The sequence below is a fragment of the Haliaeetus leucocephalus genome, unplaced genomic scaffold (genome assembly GCF_000737465.1).
Source record: "Haliaeetus leucocephalus isolate CR32 unplaced genomic scaffold, Haliaeetus_leucocephalus-4.0 Scaffold217, whole genome shotgun sequence".
NCBI classification, from domain to species: domain Eukaryota; kingdom Metazoa; phylum Chordata; class Aves; order Accipitriformes; family Accipitridae; genus Haliaeetus; species Haliaeetus leucocephalus.
This window is the reverse complement of record NW_010972653.1, coordinates 9,300,789-9,317,292: the sequence shown is the minus strand read 5'-3', so window position 1 is coordinate 9,317,292 and position 16,504 is coordinate 9,300,789. Positions and strand designations below refer to the sequence as shown.

The window sequence follows — 16,504 nt, the reverse complement described above, 5'->3', positions numbered from 1 at the left end:
ACAGGGCCAGCTACCATCTTGTGTCCTCTCTCTCCTCACCAGCTCAAACTATTTGCCTCCTCTATTTGTCTAAAGAATAAAGGATCAATCTTTAAATACTATCATCTGTAGAGTTTGCCAATCTCTTTGGACATGTACAGCAGAGGCCCAACCAGTAATCAAAGCAGGCTAGCAGGCAACGAGCTATGCCACTACTGCAAGCATGTATAGGTGCTGAGATATGTTTCACTTTTGGATCTCTAAATTCCCATCGCAAATATTGGATGTAAGAAAATCGTCATCCTTTGTTCCAACTGAAAGAAGCGGCCTGCTTAAAGATCAGTCCCCACAGACTCACAGTTCCAGCCCACATCCGTTGAGTGCAAACAAGGAAAGAGGACATTTACTTACCATATTTGAGAAATCTCCCCTTAAGTCCTAAATTGGTTGATACCCTAGGCACTACCAAAATACAAACATTAAACAGCCAGTAGATCCCAATGACTGTAAGTAGCTCTAGTATTTATGTGGAGATTGACTCAGGGGGACCATTGCACCATGCTAACAATTCTCATGCTTTCCAACCACAGCTTCTTCCATTAACTTGCGAGAGAGAAAAGAACCTTCCAATTCTGAAACAAAGGGCTTTGGTTTTCAAAAAACATTAGCGAGAGTAAACAAATAATGAAAGCTAGTTATCCTTCTCTCTAAAACTGTCCATTTTGATAGTCCTAGACTATCACAGCTACAACGATGCAACTAATTCTGCCAGATGTGTACAAATTTGTGTATATTTTTATTAGAATTTGACTTTTAGTCTTACAGCATTATTTTCCCCTACAGAACTTCCGTAGTTGTCAAAAGTGTTTGCTTTCCTAAGAGACTGACCCAAGCCAAAGCTTAAATTAATCAGAGCTGAGACTTTTTTCACTTTGCACCTCGATAAATTAGTCTGCACAAAGTTCCACACTGCTGTGACTAGATCATTACCAATATCTGCAGCAGCTAGCTAGTCTCCACCTGCTCCATGTTGAAAGGCAGGATTAGCCTCATTCAATAGCCAAATCCTTTAGTTTCACTTCCTTGCATTGCTTTTTCTATTCTTATTTCTCCGGTTTTCTTTTGCAGCTATGCAGTCACAGGAAACAGGACCTCAGAAGGTCACCTAGCCCATCCCTTTGTCCCAAAGCAACATCAAATATATCAGATTGTATTACCTCATTACTAGAAGTATTTTTTCTGCTTTTTAAGATAAAATCTTTCTTTTTCTACTACTTATCTATAGACCTGAGTAAACACATAGTTTTTCCTAGGGTACAAGAAACAAACAGTGTCACTCATTCCAAGAATGAATAACAACTGTAGCCTGTAACTACAGACTGACATATTCCTACACTTCCATTTCAAGAATATTTTTAGCAAAATCATATATTCAGGAATTTTATAATTAACTAAAACTTCTGCTGAATTTTCAGCCTGCCACAGAGATCCACACCCATACATTACAAAAATCAAAGATGATTACCACTGAAGTTGTCTGGAATTATGAAAGTACACTGAGTCTTCAGTATGTGGTACACTGTACATCAAAAAGATGTCCTGGTTTGAAACAGCTTCAGCAATCCCTAGCACAGGATCACTTAAGTACCTGCATTTGAGGCAAATGGGAATTGTGCCTCACCTACAATTGTAATAGCATGTCTTACCTCACCAACAGTGGGCTGATTCTTCTCTTGAACATACTGATGTAAAACATGACTTATGATGGAGAGTTCAGCAGTATGGCATCAATATACAATGATTATACAATATCTATAACAATACACGAACCAATCTCTGCTGGTTTTGGCTTTATAGTTACTGATATGGAGAACACAAAGAGTAATTATATTGTTTGCTTTTTTAAAAGACTTCCCCATAATTGTTTCACTCTGAAATCCACAGCCAGAGACAAGGTTTAAGTTCTATTTCCCACAAGTTAGCCAGACAAGTTGGCACTATGTTCTTCACCCACAGCTGACCTTGACTCACAGCAAAATAGCAGCCTTGTCTCTACAGGATGTCTCACATGCATATGTTATTCTTGCTAGTAGCCCAAGTCATGAAACTGAACACCTTGTGCTAAGTGCTGTAAAAACACACAAGAAAAAGATGGTCCCTGTAGAAAAAGCACAACTGCTTTGTCAGTCATAGAGCCTTAAAATACAGCTTCAAGTGATTCCACATCTCACTATCCCCTATGACTCTGTCTTTACCTCTTCTTGGCATTGCTAAGAACAATCTCATTTTGACTATGAGTGCAAAACAGATGTCACTGCATGTGTGATATCATGTGAAGAAATATCAAAACCTTAAAGGTGAGTGAAGATTCTATAAACTGCTAAATCATGTAAAACCTAAGAGTATTTTGAAGTTAGAAATGTGCCTGAAGGCCTGCTATAAAAAGTAGAGCTTTTTGTGAAAGGAGCTCTGTCTCTTTATAAGGACCTCCCAAATTTTGATTTTGAATTTAAACTATAAATTATATATTATTTGTAATTAAAATTTGTAGCTCTAGTTGGTGTTCCCACCTGACATTCTGCCAGGCCTGCAGTCCTTTTCAAGTTATTGAAGTTCTTGCAGCAACACCCAGATACTTTCAAAACAGCCAGTAAAATCACTGGACACGCTGAATTTACACTAGTGCTACAAAGAGAAGAGTTTGATCCTTAACGTCCCAGCTGTGTCCAAAGTGGGGATTTTTGCCTCTCTAAAGTGAAATGAACCTATCTGTGTCCTATGCACAGCAAAGGAAATAGAATCTTACTTTTTTTCCATTTTATTTTTTTATCAGGCTGCTCATTTTCACCTCTGACCCATGAATCCAAGAATGCTTAGGGTCAACACTAACTAGCATAAAGGTAAGCAGGAGACACAGCAGCATGATGCTTTGTTATGGAAACACAAAAATTACTTGCTTTCATTATTCCACAGTGTCATTACTCATATTAAAACCAATGTATTCCTTAACACAAAATAAATATTTACTAAACAACCAATCTGAAACATCGTACCCCAGTTTTGTTTATAAGTTGTGTTTACTGCAGCGCACAGATCCTTGTTTTGTCCCATTCCTCTGGACATCATGTCTTTTTTCACACTTATCACTTTAATTTCTGTGATTCTATAAAAGAACTTAAAATGGGAAGGACCTAATTGGCCAACCATGGCATCTCCCCATTAGTCTTGAACTGATTCCTACTGTATCTTTTCTAACTTGCAATAGAAATGTGTTTCTATGATTAAAAATAGAATTTCTTTCCCAAATGATTTTTCAGAACAGAGAAAGTAAGTAGTGAGTTTTTTAAGTTATTTTTCAGTGACACTGGCCTTCAGCTTGCATTCTCCCCCCCCAACCTTCTGACCTGTGCAGATGTTGTGGATTCCCTTTCACCACCTGATCCAACAGAAGAGTCAGCTCTTGGCTCTAGGGATGTTTCTATTCCCAGTGACATGTGGAGATGCCAGAAATAAAATTACCTGTACATGGCAATATCGGGTGAAGTCAGTATAGCTATAGCAGCATACTCTATCATCACATTTAAATAGAGTTAGAGAACCTGATTTAAATGCACTTTTTTTTCTCACGTCCTCTCATGTGCTTCCACAATTCTTGCACACTATTGTGTAGACTGAACTTTGGATCTTATTATGGCTCTATCCTGATTTCAACCCCTTTGAAAAGAGGATTGGACTGGACCTCCAGATATCCTTTCCAATCCAGTTACTCTACAATCCTGTAAATTATATACAATGCGGTCTCTATATCAAAATAAGCTTTTGGATGAGCTGTTAACTACAAGGACTTGCTGTCACAAATACTGTTTTATTTTTGTTTTCAAATAAAACTGTTACTTCTACACTTCTTTAATTCTTAGATCAGCATACACAGTTTTAACATATCATTAAGGCATATTAGGTACAAATGTTTTATGTCACTTCATCATAACATGCTATCTCAGGTGCTTAATAATCAACTTGCTCTCAAAAAAGCCTACTTGCAAAACACACAATAGGAAGGAAACAAGAATTATGCTTTATTCAACCAACTGGATTGCTTATCTTGGTAAGTCTATCAGCCTCATAAAATTTCATGCTCCAGACTCTTAACAGTTTTTTAATAAAAGAAAACAAAAAAAAAAAAAAACAAAACCACTGAGGATCTTCTCAAGCACCCTGCACCTTCTACAGCTATTCCAGCACAGAGTGAGTAATTAAAGCCAGCTCAGGTGTATTTGCACACCTTGCACCCATACTTGACTATTTTGATAGAGACATACTCTTACTGGCTTATTGACAAGTAAGTAGATGACAGGAAAGAGAAAAAACTCATCGAGTGAAATGAGAATGGACTCACACCCCTCCACCCAGTTCACCAGGCAAAGGCTAGTAAAGACTCAGATAACACCTTTACTCCTGTTACGCTTTTACAGATTACTTCTCAGGTGGTACCAACAAACCAAAATCCCTTCAAGCAGTAGCATCTGTCACGGATCTAAAAAACAACATCATACTATTTACCACCATCAAGAGGAGCCTGTTCTTATTTTCCCTCCTCACTTTCTTTTTCTTGCTGGCCCATAGTAACAGTTTTTTAAAAAAAAAACCTCTAAAATTAGTGAGTAGCCTGGGTTAGAAATGCTAGTGGTAATACTTGCAGATCTGCTCTTATGCCATACTGACAATTTGCAAAATATCTTTTGTATTAGAAAAGATGCAATGACTGTTACTAAGATCTAAAAAGGGGCAAAAGGGCAAACGGATCAGGATAACAGTGTACTGCAAAGCACCGCACAGCTTATTTATATGCAAAGCTATCTGTAATTTGCAAAAGCATTTCACAAGACAAAAGAAGTTGCACAATGTTACACAACGAGGTGTATCCAAATCTATTTTCTATATCTCTGCCATACAGTGACAAACCCAGAATCTCTACAACTGTAAATGAACCTCAGGTGATTACAGTTATTTTGTTGAAAACAATTTTTTCACTACGCAGGCCCAAACGCAGATGCCTAACGTTGAGAGAATGCCCTTACTCTCATGTCTCCTAACCAGACATGAGGCTTTCAAGCAGTGCCTGCTGAGCACTTGGAAAAACAGGATGCTTAGGCAGAATTTAGGGGTGCACGGACGTCAGTGCCACTGAAGTAAGTAAACTTGTAGGAGACAGTACCACATAAATATTTCCAATTTCAGGTCCAGAAAAATTTCAACATATAAGGTTAACTTATACATTCTTGTTAATTTAAAATTAGGTGTTTGGCAAATCAAGCAGTAGTAAAGTCATATGAGTTCAACTGATCATTTGATTTAACCAAAAGTATTTTGGATTTAATTGTAGTTTATTTTGTAACATAAGTTAAGGAAATACTAAAAAAGCCATTTCTAACAGAAAATCAAACTATTTCATTCTGGAAGGAGAAATATTGTCACGTTTTTCCCATTATTGTCCTACTTACAGGTTTTTATAACAAGAACCCAAAAAGTTCTCCAGTTTTAGGGAATATGCATTTATTTTGTCTCAAAACTTCATTTTAGTGAACTTGATTTCTGACTCAAATTCTTAGGCCCTAATTCTGTAAACATTTAAGTTTAACCTATGAGCAGCAGATAAATAGGCCTGTGAAGTTCAATATGAGCATCCAGGTAAGTATGTCATAAAAGAATCAGGATTTTATTCTGCTATGTTCTGTCTACAGACACCTTGTTTTCTAAAGCATAAGATTCCTCCCAATGTTCCTGGCAGACATCTGCAATTATTAATATATAATGTAGTTGGCTCTCAAGATTTGCAGCAATGCATTCAAACTTACCTATTGTCTTGTATGATGCATATAACAGTTTATGTACTTAAAGCAATGGCATGCTCTCCATTTGCATGCAGATTTTTTTTAATTACGTGAGTAAAATCTCTGTCCACAGTTCAAGGTAAGCAACAAAGCTTCAAGGAAGATGAAGAAAAAGAGGCAACAGCTGAATATATTTAGAAGATTATTTCCCAGAAGCAGTCAAGATCTTACCACAAACGATTATGAACGTATCAGTTATATGCTGCTTAGTAAAGAGAAAGGTTGTTGAATACAGATACCCTATGCCTTTCAATTTGATACTGTTTTGATCATTAGTGTTTCAGGCTACCTGCAAACAGGTGCAGCAACCTGCCTCTGGAGAGGACAGTAAAATACTTCTTGGCTTATATCATGGGTGTGATACCTTTGGGGAAGATTGTTTTTAAGCTTACCACAGCCAAGATAATGGTTGATCAAGAAACTACTTACAGCAATGACATGCCAAACTCAAATTTAGTATTCAGACCTTTGGGCAAAATGATAAAGTAATCAAGAATTCAATTGATAAAGCATGGGTTAATAATTATATTTTAAATTGAACTGCTTTGAAAGCCGTACTGGAAAAGTAAGTTAACAGCTGAAAAACCTAGAAACTAATACAAAATGCATTCTTCCCCTGAAGAAATTCTCAATGACTTCAGTAGAACAGGATTAGGCCACTGGCTCTGTAAACGTAGCCATGCAAATGTATTGTCTCCTTGTACTAATATAGCTGTCTGGCAAATTCTTTTTGCTGTTACCATGGCTCTAACATTTTGATGTTTCAGCAGAAAAATAACAGTTAAGTGTATGTGTGAACACTAACTGAGACATTTTTTAGTCATTTTAGGGTTACAGTTAACCGTGAGGTCAAAAATTCTTCTTTAAAAACATTAAGCTATAATCTGAAATCTGTAATTCTCATATATGAAAAGTCATAATATGTATCAATGATAAATTTGTCAGGAAAGCTACTGATTTTGCTTTCTCAGTTTCCAGTTCTAAGGGTTTTTTCTCTTCATCCCTCAGCTGGCCAAAACAAGGAACAGGTGGAATCTCCTGACTTACTTGCATCCTTACATCAAAATACTACAGATGAGTAAGTAAAAGGCCTCTATTTCTCCTACAGCAGATTATTTTGAAGTCCAGCCTACAGTAGAAACCTTTCCCAGTAACAGCTGTGCCACTCAACAGCTCTTGGGAATGCAGTTTGTCGAGGACTCACACTACCTTAAATCACAGAATATCTCAAGTTGGAAGGGACCCATAGGGATCATGGAGTCCAGCTCATTGCTCCTTGCGCGACTACCTAAAACTAAATCGTATGACTAAGAGCACTGTCCAGACGCCCCTTGAACTCTATAGAGGCACTTATGAAGGCCCATACATATACTCCCCATAAATGACTCTACTAGACAGAAGCATTTTGGAATTTGGGATAGTTAATGCAATTTGCAGACATTTTTGAGGGAAATACTTGGCAATGCAATGTGGGACCCCAGAACTCTGCCTCAGGAATGTTAAGAGTTCAGGCTCAGCTTCCCCCAATTCCTGTTTTCTTTGTGCTTTTTTGGGAGGGTAACTCCTGGTTCTTCCTTCATTTCCCCATTTTCATGCTTCCAGTTTTCCAGACTCAAGTCTATAACAACATTAGAAACATGTATGGAACAATTCAGTGTTCTTATGTCCCTTTCATAGGGTAATACCTGTTTTCCCTGCATGTGCAGAGTTTCAACTTTATCAGCAGATTTTTCAAGAAAGAAAGAAAATTGAGAAGTAGATGATGGAGGCAGAAAATAAAACTTGCCGTGAAGTACAATTATTCTCCAACTGGTTAAAGACAGTAAGACTCATGATGTTTAGCCCTTGGAACAATCATGGTGCAAATCTAGCATGGTCAATAGCAGAAGCAAAGCTTTTAAATACAGGCAATTGTAATCCAGTTCCTGTAACTGTGTGCTGCATTTATATCAACCTTTCAATGGAATCGCCTCAAAATCAAAAGCATTTATACCCTGAGAAACTAGTGGCGTACTTGCGCTGGGAACCTGTAAACCCTGATGCTACCAGGGGTTAGCAATGTGGAGTTGAAAAATCTGTAGCGAACATGATTATTACAAAGGTATAAGAACTGTGCCTCTTGTGAAGTATAGGAAAGCAAGAAAATTCCTAAGCAAGGTATCCCATTTCCACTGCTCTTAACTTCCAAGTACATAAACACAAGTGAGACTTTTGAGTAGTTGCATGAAGTGATGATGGCTCACTAACTTCTGTGCAATTATTAAATCTACATAGAGCTCACATTTTTAGGAATCCTTTTGCAATACAGTAATGCAAAGTTTTCTAGACCACAATATTTATAAACATAGTTACTTTATTAACTGTAATTCTCAAAAAGCTGCTCTATCTTTTCTTTCCTAGTTCCTAAGTGATATACCTGAGATCTGGAAACAAAGATACAGGAATTGCTCAGTGGCTTCTGATGTGTATTTGGTAAATTAAAAACCCCTCTAAAAACAAAAATTAAGATATTTTCACTGACAGTAGGAAGACTGGTGATTCTGAACACAAAAGAGCAATTAGAGGAGTCAATCTGAATACAATTTCTGGAAGCCTCAGAAGCATACTCTGCTATGTGGTACTGGCAGTATTGCTTTGAATCTGCTTGTTCTGCTCTTTGAGTAAGCTATACTTATGACTGCTAAAAAAATGAATTTCAAGTTAACCACATTTTACTGAATTCAGCAAGAAATGCAGGTATAGGAAAAGGGTGTTCCATATCAGTTTTTTAAACAGAACAAATACAGCACAGTTTTCACAAAATAAAGATTTATTAACCATAACAAACAACATATAAAATGACAAGTAAGAAGTGCAGGGTGCATGAATCATTAACATATGTCCACTCTCGTCATATGCCCTTATTTTCCACTGGAGTTGGCTGCAATTAACACTGTGGCAATCTGTGCTGGCTCTTGGGCAGGTAGGAGGTAAAGAAAGAAGGTATATGGGATGAGACCTGCTCCGCAGAGCTATCTATGAAGCACAGTGGCTGCTGCAGTGAAATGACTGGGTGTTTTGTTCCATACTGCTTTGCAGTGCCTGCATTTGCTAAATCAGGATGCTCCGTCTTCAAGGTAAACTATTCAAGTGTGTCTTTTCTCCAGTGTGTTGTGTCACGAAGGCCAAAGAGACCTATGGAAAAGATCTACCCTTTTCTTCCTTTTCTTTCTTCTAATCATCATCTGCTCCTTCTCAGCCAAGGTCACTGATAAGCAACAACAAAACAAAAAAGTCATTGTTAGATTGGAAACATCACAAATAAAAATCTCCATCCTTTTCCTACATGTATTTTTTCTCATAAAATATGAAATGGGTCAGCCTCATGGTGGGCAGTTCAGAAAGTCCATCAATGATGGCTACTTTATCACCTTTTGAAGAGCTGGCATACAAGGTATGGACTACCACATATACCAGCTGTAAAAACAAGGCAGTAACTATGACTGAACAGGCAATGATCTGTTCATAAAGTGCAGAGACCCCTGAGAAGGTTATTCAGAGCAGCTGGAGTTCACCTAGACACGTTACCAGCTTTTTTGCAACAAGCACTTCTCCTGAGCTGATAAAGGTGAGGCAGTAACACACTGTAAAAGGAGAAGTAAAACAGGCCTTCCTAGACACTCACTCTCAAAGTTTAAAGAATACATGCTGAAAAATGCTCACAGTGTCCTGAAGGTAAAAGGGGATGTTCATGCAAAGATCAACCTGAAAATCCATGAATGGAAATGGATAGCTGCTATTGTTTAACTCGGTGAGCAGGTTCTCTGAACCAAAACCAAAATGTCTCTCCTTCCCTGAATAAAAAATAAATGTTTTGAATTTGGTTTCCTCTCAGACAGCAAGGGACTGCTTGAAGTTTCATACTACATGTCTACGTTTTATTCACAGAAAACACAGTTTTGGCGACCAGTTACAAGACTGCTTGCAAACAGTCTTGTGTTTCCCATCTGTTTTAATGGCATACTAAGGTATCTGTTTCAATGCCATTGGTTTTGCTCCTGCATGCAAAGAACTGATATTTAGTCACAAAAATTCTACATGTCCACATACATTTATGTATATTTAGCACACATTTATGAATATTGGGTGTGGTCTATTTTTTTTTTTTTAACTTAAAATTGACAGTGCATATAGGGAGTGTTTTTAAAATAAAGTGGCTATCTGAAAGGCATTTTCTCTGTTCCCTGTCCCCTTATAATTAGACACTATTCTAAGAGAGGGATGGAAGAATTGAAGAGAAGGGATGAGTTCTTAGGGCTGTGAAAGGAAGTTTAAAAAAAAAAAAAAGACAAAGAAAAGACAGACTAGCAGAAGTAGCATATGCAAATAAACCTACCTGAGCTTCCTTTGCCTTTCCAGCTGTCTTTGGGTTCATGAAGTACTCCTAACTTCCATCCAAGTACTCCTCCTGACTCCTCTGTGTACCCCTCTTCAATAAGCTTCTTGTCCATATCCATTTCTGAGGTTCTTTTTCTTCTCTTTTTTGAGGTCATATGTCCAATGGTCATGGAGTTCTAATTTTCTTTAGCATCAAATTCTGTATACTGGTCAAAAGAACCTCATCTTTTCCACAGGCAGCTTCCTTTTCATCAAATGTTTAATTCTTTTTCCCTGCCGCGGCATCGTTACTCATTCATCTCATCACAGCCTCTGCATCTTTTATTTACAATGTCCAAACATCACCTCAGTTCTTGTGAGAATGCTGCAGCCTGGCCTGAGCCTACTATCCCTGAGGACTGAAGTACGCTACTTTCCTGGAACACAGAGGTCCAGTAACACCACACAGAGTAACACCCTTAAGCTTAGGTAGATCTGAACACCCAGAGTATTTTAAAAGGTTGAGAAAAATGTTTTTTCATCACTGGATGTGATGAAATATGGAATTTGATGAAAACTGGAGTTTGAGATTGGGAGCAGACTGGTCACAGCCAAAGGGTCAGAGGATTATGAAATTCTTGATGAACTTAGTAAATTTGTTTCTCTTAGTAAATAAATAACATACCACCTGTGCAGGCATCTTACCACTGACGGAACAGACAACATTTTCTCTGAGTGAATAGATAGTTTAACTTGACCTGCTTAAACTCTGCGTGCTTCCTGGCAAGACATGGAATGGACTTTGTGTGTGCACATGCTGAACAAACACAAGCATTACTTTGTAGTGTCAACTCCAAGCCCAAGGAGTTTGTTTTTGTGGATTTTTAAATCGAACTATGCTGCATGACCAAGACACTGCAGAAATACCATTCTGAATTCATAACAACTTGTCTTAGACACACCATACCACTATAAAGATACACAGAAAATAAAAAGCCCTGCACTCAACCTTATAATTTTCTATGACGTAACAGTTTTATTTCTTTCTAAATATGCACATACCCAAAAAACAATCCTGAATATTTATACATGGGACATGACAGCCACGATGTATGCAAAGTTGTTATAAACGTAGTTTCATATTTAAACGTGGGCCTTTTCTTCTTCAGACAACAGAGGGACTGCTAGTATCTCTGAAAATGTTACTAAACCAAATCACCAGTGCTGAAAATTAAGACATTTGATTTAACAACTAATTCTGGGGAAGGTGATAAGAAATAAAGGGATGAGCCACTGACTCACAGTGTCACAAGAGGTCTGGGGAACCCCTTTCAAGGGTATTCCTTACGCGAGAGAATGCCCTGCTGCAGCACTGGAAGGAATGCCAGAGCACCTACTCCAAGAGAAAGAACAATCAGTCCCTACAGTTTATCCTCATAACAAACCTTGGATATCTTCTCTTTCCGCATTTTGGCTATTTTATTTGAACCAAGGAACTGTTCAGCAAGTGACAAAGATGGACTAGGTTAAATGCTGTAACATGGTACTTATTCACACCACATTAGGCAGAGGAACACTAAAATTAGGCATAAAATTTTATTCCCTTGGTAGTATCCTCCCGTATTGGCTAGAGACAAGAGGAGAAAAGGGAATTTCCCTTGGAAAAATAAAGCAAGCTTTTGATATGTAATATAAATATCGTGGCATTACACCTTTCAAGTAAGTATGATCATTGCTATCCGGGGGGGGGCAGGTGAAACATCACCAGAGAGACTGGGAAAAAAATTAGCCATTCAGTGAGCAGCCTAAAGGCTCTTTTGAATGCTTACTATACTCTCCTTTACATTCTGGCTGTAAACAACCTTATGAATTACAAAAACATAAGAAAGTGAGGAGATGTTTTCTTTTGATTTTACTGGAGCCGCATGAGAAATATGTTTGGCCTATCACTCTACAAAAAGATATTACAGGCCTGATCCAAAGCTCATTGCTGTCTTTCCTTTGGGGTCAGGAGCACGCTCATGAAAAGTAGGAATGAAACAGCAGACTTCTTAAAACCTATCATGAAAATAATTTTTTAAAAATTGCTGCTTTGCACTGATTCTCTTCACCACTGCACATACTGATGGACAGCACTTGCTGGGTTCAGACTGAAACAGCTGAAGTTATGCCAAGTGAACATACATCCGTAGTATACCATGCCCTTTTTAATCAACTTCCTGATTAAAAAAATGCCATGCTGACATTAAGGTATGAGAGATGTAGACTTTTAATACTTTACAAAATAATAGACCCCGATGCTGGTTTGGTTGAAAATCTGTGACCTTACAGATGTTTATGAGTTTGCCTGGTGCAGAGCTACAATCAATTTGGTTATGATGGACCCTCAAGATGATACATAAAATTTATCCTGAAGGAAGCTGGATTCTGAAACCAATTGCCCAGATGCATTAGGCAGGTGGGAGTTTCAGCAAACCAAAGGGTCTACTGGCAGACGCAACACTGATTTCTTAACGTTTACAACCTATCAGACAGTTCTATACCAGACCTGATTTGATGGATCCTTATGGGGCGCGCTGCAGCCCTTGGTTATTTCCACAACCAAGTTGGCTAGTTTCGCTACTTGGTGACTGTGTTCCACATCTGCAGCTTCAGTGCAAACATACTGAACTACTACATACACTGCAAATCTGATCTGAGATCGGATTTTAAATCCAATCTAATAATAATGTTTACTGTTTTCCTCACTAAAAGTATGATCCCTTTTAAGGGATCAAAAATCCTATTGTGGTTTTTGTCTGTCTCCACATCCTACTCCCCCTCCCAACACAAGACGTTCCCCCTTCACTTCAGTTTCATTATGTTTGCTGCTTTTTCCTCTACGGCTAAAATAGGCAGAGTGGTTCTAATCAAAGCAAAATACTGTGAAGGATTCTAAAGAGATAATCTTTGTCAACAGCCTACAAAACCTTTGATTTGCTCTCCTTGTGACTTTTTAATCTAGGATATGTGGAGAAGATGATGCTATTTGGTCTGCACCCATTTTCATTCCATAGAAATCTGGCTGCACTTCTGTTTAAAACATCACTGATAATCTTATTAGGATTTCTCATCACTCCTATTGTGGAGAAGGAAAAGGTCAGTAAGTAATCTACAGCCATAAAGTTTTCTTGTACTATAGTATCAAGAACTTCACATCTTTACTGAAAGTTGATCAACATGATGCAAACATTTATCAAGTTCAGGTAAATTGATATTAAATTCATAATTTCCATGAGTATATTCAGTGTTGTATACGTATTTAATATCAAAGTACTTTTCCACCACTGAATCTCTCAACAGAACAATGACTGTGCTCAGTTGATCAAGACAGAGAACTTTGTTTTATATATGTGCTTGTGCAGTGCACTTAAAAAGAAATGCCCATACTGATCTCTCATGGAAATGCTGATGGATGGGAATTATATTTTCATTCTTTTGGAGTCCACATAAAAGCCTGACTCGTGCAGGAGAACAGTTTTCAAAACAGTACCTTTTTTGCCATTCAAATGGCAAAGTTTCTATGCCTAGCTAATAAATTGCCGCATATGTGTATGCATGTATATGTATGTAATCAAAATACTCTTTTGCATATCTTACTCATCTGTTCAACACAAAAGTTAAACAAAATAGAAAAGAACAGAAAAAAAGAGACCCTCAGAAATTGTTCTTAACAAATCTTGAGAAAGAATACACCTCTGAATACACTGAAGTAGCTCCTCTTCTTTCTTAATTGTCTTTGTCTCCAAACACACAGTTGCTCAATTCTATAATATGTAAGATACAAGACTGTAGAGTAAAACAACAAAGTCATACTATGAACTAAGAACTACTACGATAAAACTGATGCCCTTTTTGAAAATGTGGGCATATAACTGGGTATTTGAATCTAAAACAAAGAAACCACTGCAAATGTTTAACTATTGCCCTTGTTGGTTAAAATAATGGAGGGGGGGGAGGAACAGTCACTCTCCAGAAAGTTCAGGCTGTAAAATACATACAAAATTGAATCTAGTCTTAGATTAGTTTAAAATGTACCGAATTCTGCATTTACTCATTGTAATCGTTTACTCTTCTCTTTGTTTCACTTGATAAACCAATGTAGTTTTCAGAAAAAAATAATAATTACTTTTCTTCCCAGTGAAAAATCCTGGTTTATTGCATAGTCTTACATCATTCTGTATTTCTAATGTTAGGAGTGTTATGTTGCCTTCTCAATTGTTTTTAAATGTGTCATATTGCAAACAAGTATAAACAAACATATATATTCACCAGACCAAACCACAGCAACCAAGTTTAACCTTATCATTCCAAACTTGAAGAACCTTGATAAATCATCAGGAGTACCTGCTAACTGCCTACTAAGGGTTAACAGTTTGTTCCAATATTTTTTTGTTTGTTTGTTTGTTTGCAGAGTGACATGACAAAGACTTCTATTTGTTTGGTAATTTTTGAAAATAAAACTATCACACAAAACTGAAATGTCAACTGGAAAAAAAAAAAGGAGAAAGGTAAAAACTAAACATCGCTGGGAACTGTATGCTGTTGTTCTTCAAAACAACATAATTAAAGGTGACAAAACCCCCACACCTCTCAAATTAAAGCAAATCATACATTAAACTGGTTTACAATAGTCACTAGAACTATGTAAAGACAATTAAAAGATAATAATTTCTACTTAACCCCAACCTTAACTGCAGTTTCAAAATTAGGTCAGTTAAAATGAAAATCACCATTTTTAAGGAGATTAGGAATCATAAAATTGGATAAAAACATTCCTAAATGACCACACGAAAAAAAGCAAATGTAACTAAATGTTAAAGCCCCCCATATTTTATACACAGCATCAGAATTATATAAGAAATGCCTATCAATGGATGCTCTGTTCGAGAAGTGGGATTCCAGTCTGACTCAGTGTTATTATCTGGCAACGAAATATGTAATTCAAAGATAGCTTGTTTATTTTCTTCTTTTGTTTTCTCCTTTCAATAAAGAAGCCTTTATAAGGACACATATATAACGGAGATATTTGGAGCTGAGAGAATCACTAGTAATTTGTCAATCAATAACTTCAGGTTTTAGCATTACTGGTGAGTTTGTGTTAAATAAGCATTTTTTTCCTTTCAGCCAAGAAAACGCATACCACACCAATCAAAACTAATCACATCTGGGCTTTCATTGAAACAGCAGTTGCTAATTTTACAGGTCTGCCCACATCGTTCTAGAAAATAGGAAGCAGAAATCTGACATTTCCAGCAGTCGTTATTAAAACAACAACCACTGAGAGCTCGATCCCGTTTCCACTGGAAGCAATGTCAAACTCCCCGTTGACTTCAGGGAGAGCAGGATCGAGCCCTGAGCTGCTCAGCCTCCTCCAGCTCTGTGCACAGGAGATGTGTTGAGGAGCTGGGGTGGGAGAAGAGGAGAAGTACAAACCCCAGCTATTCCTTTGTTAACTGCCCGAAGAGTTGAACTTTCCATCACTTTGTGAACAACAGCAAAGTGCCCTGCAAACAACAACGGTGATAAAAGGACATATTTACCTTGAGGGAATAGCAAAGGGAAAGCCGTAGAATTGCAAAACAAAGTAGTCCAAATGAATTATCTACGCGTGCAGTCCAAACGTGCGCCTTCAAGTAGGCCACAGTCTGTCAAGCAGTCGTCTCGGCACCAGCCACCCTGCCTTCCATCTTACGAGATTCACCCAGAAAACTGACAGACCTGCTCCACGACAACAAAACTCTCCTAATGCTTTTGAACGCCCACCATTTGTTCTCCATTCATCCAATCAACTTTCCACTGCACATCTTCTCCTGCGACTGAGGCTCAGAGCAGGATCCCTTCTCATCTGTATGCTAATTATTTTGCCACATGGACAAAAGTAATAATGCTTTCAGACAGGAAACCAACGGGCCCGAAGTCGAAGGCAGAAATTAATAAGTTGCCACCACTGAACGCTGAGAAGGTGGGCATGCGTGCAGCTCCGTGGCTGACGGATCAGCTGTAACCTCCATTTAAGAGCAGCAGAGAGGCGACGGGCTGGAGGAAGCAGCCTCGGCAGCGTAGCATGCATCAAGCCCAAGTTCCCTCAGAGACCACATTACTGCAGCAGAACAGCATCCGTAGCAGATTGCCGACTTACCCCGCCTCAGCCCGCGTCCTTTAAGCAGCGCGACGCGCATCCATTTCCCCGGCCCCGCCGCGCGGGTGCAGCTGCCCGCCGCGGCCGCGCACGCCCA

The 16,504-nt window shown here is 38.2% G+C and overlaps 1 protein-coding gene across 1 annotated transcript in view; it reads right to left on the bottom strand.

The window, feature by feature from the left end:
• The window catches only part of MYT1L (myelin transcription factor 1-like), a 307,041-nt gene extending 290,705 nt beyond the window's left edge, over positions 1 to 16,336 (bottom strand). Inside the window, exon 1 of the mRNA XM_010566718.1 lies at positions 15,809 to 16,336. The gene's annotated coding sequence lies outside the window, so the exon portion shown is untranslated. The remainder of the gene's footprint in view (positions 1 to 15,808) is intronic.
• Between the last annotated feature and the right edge of the window lie 168 nt (positions 16,337 to 16,504).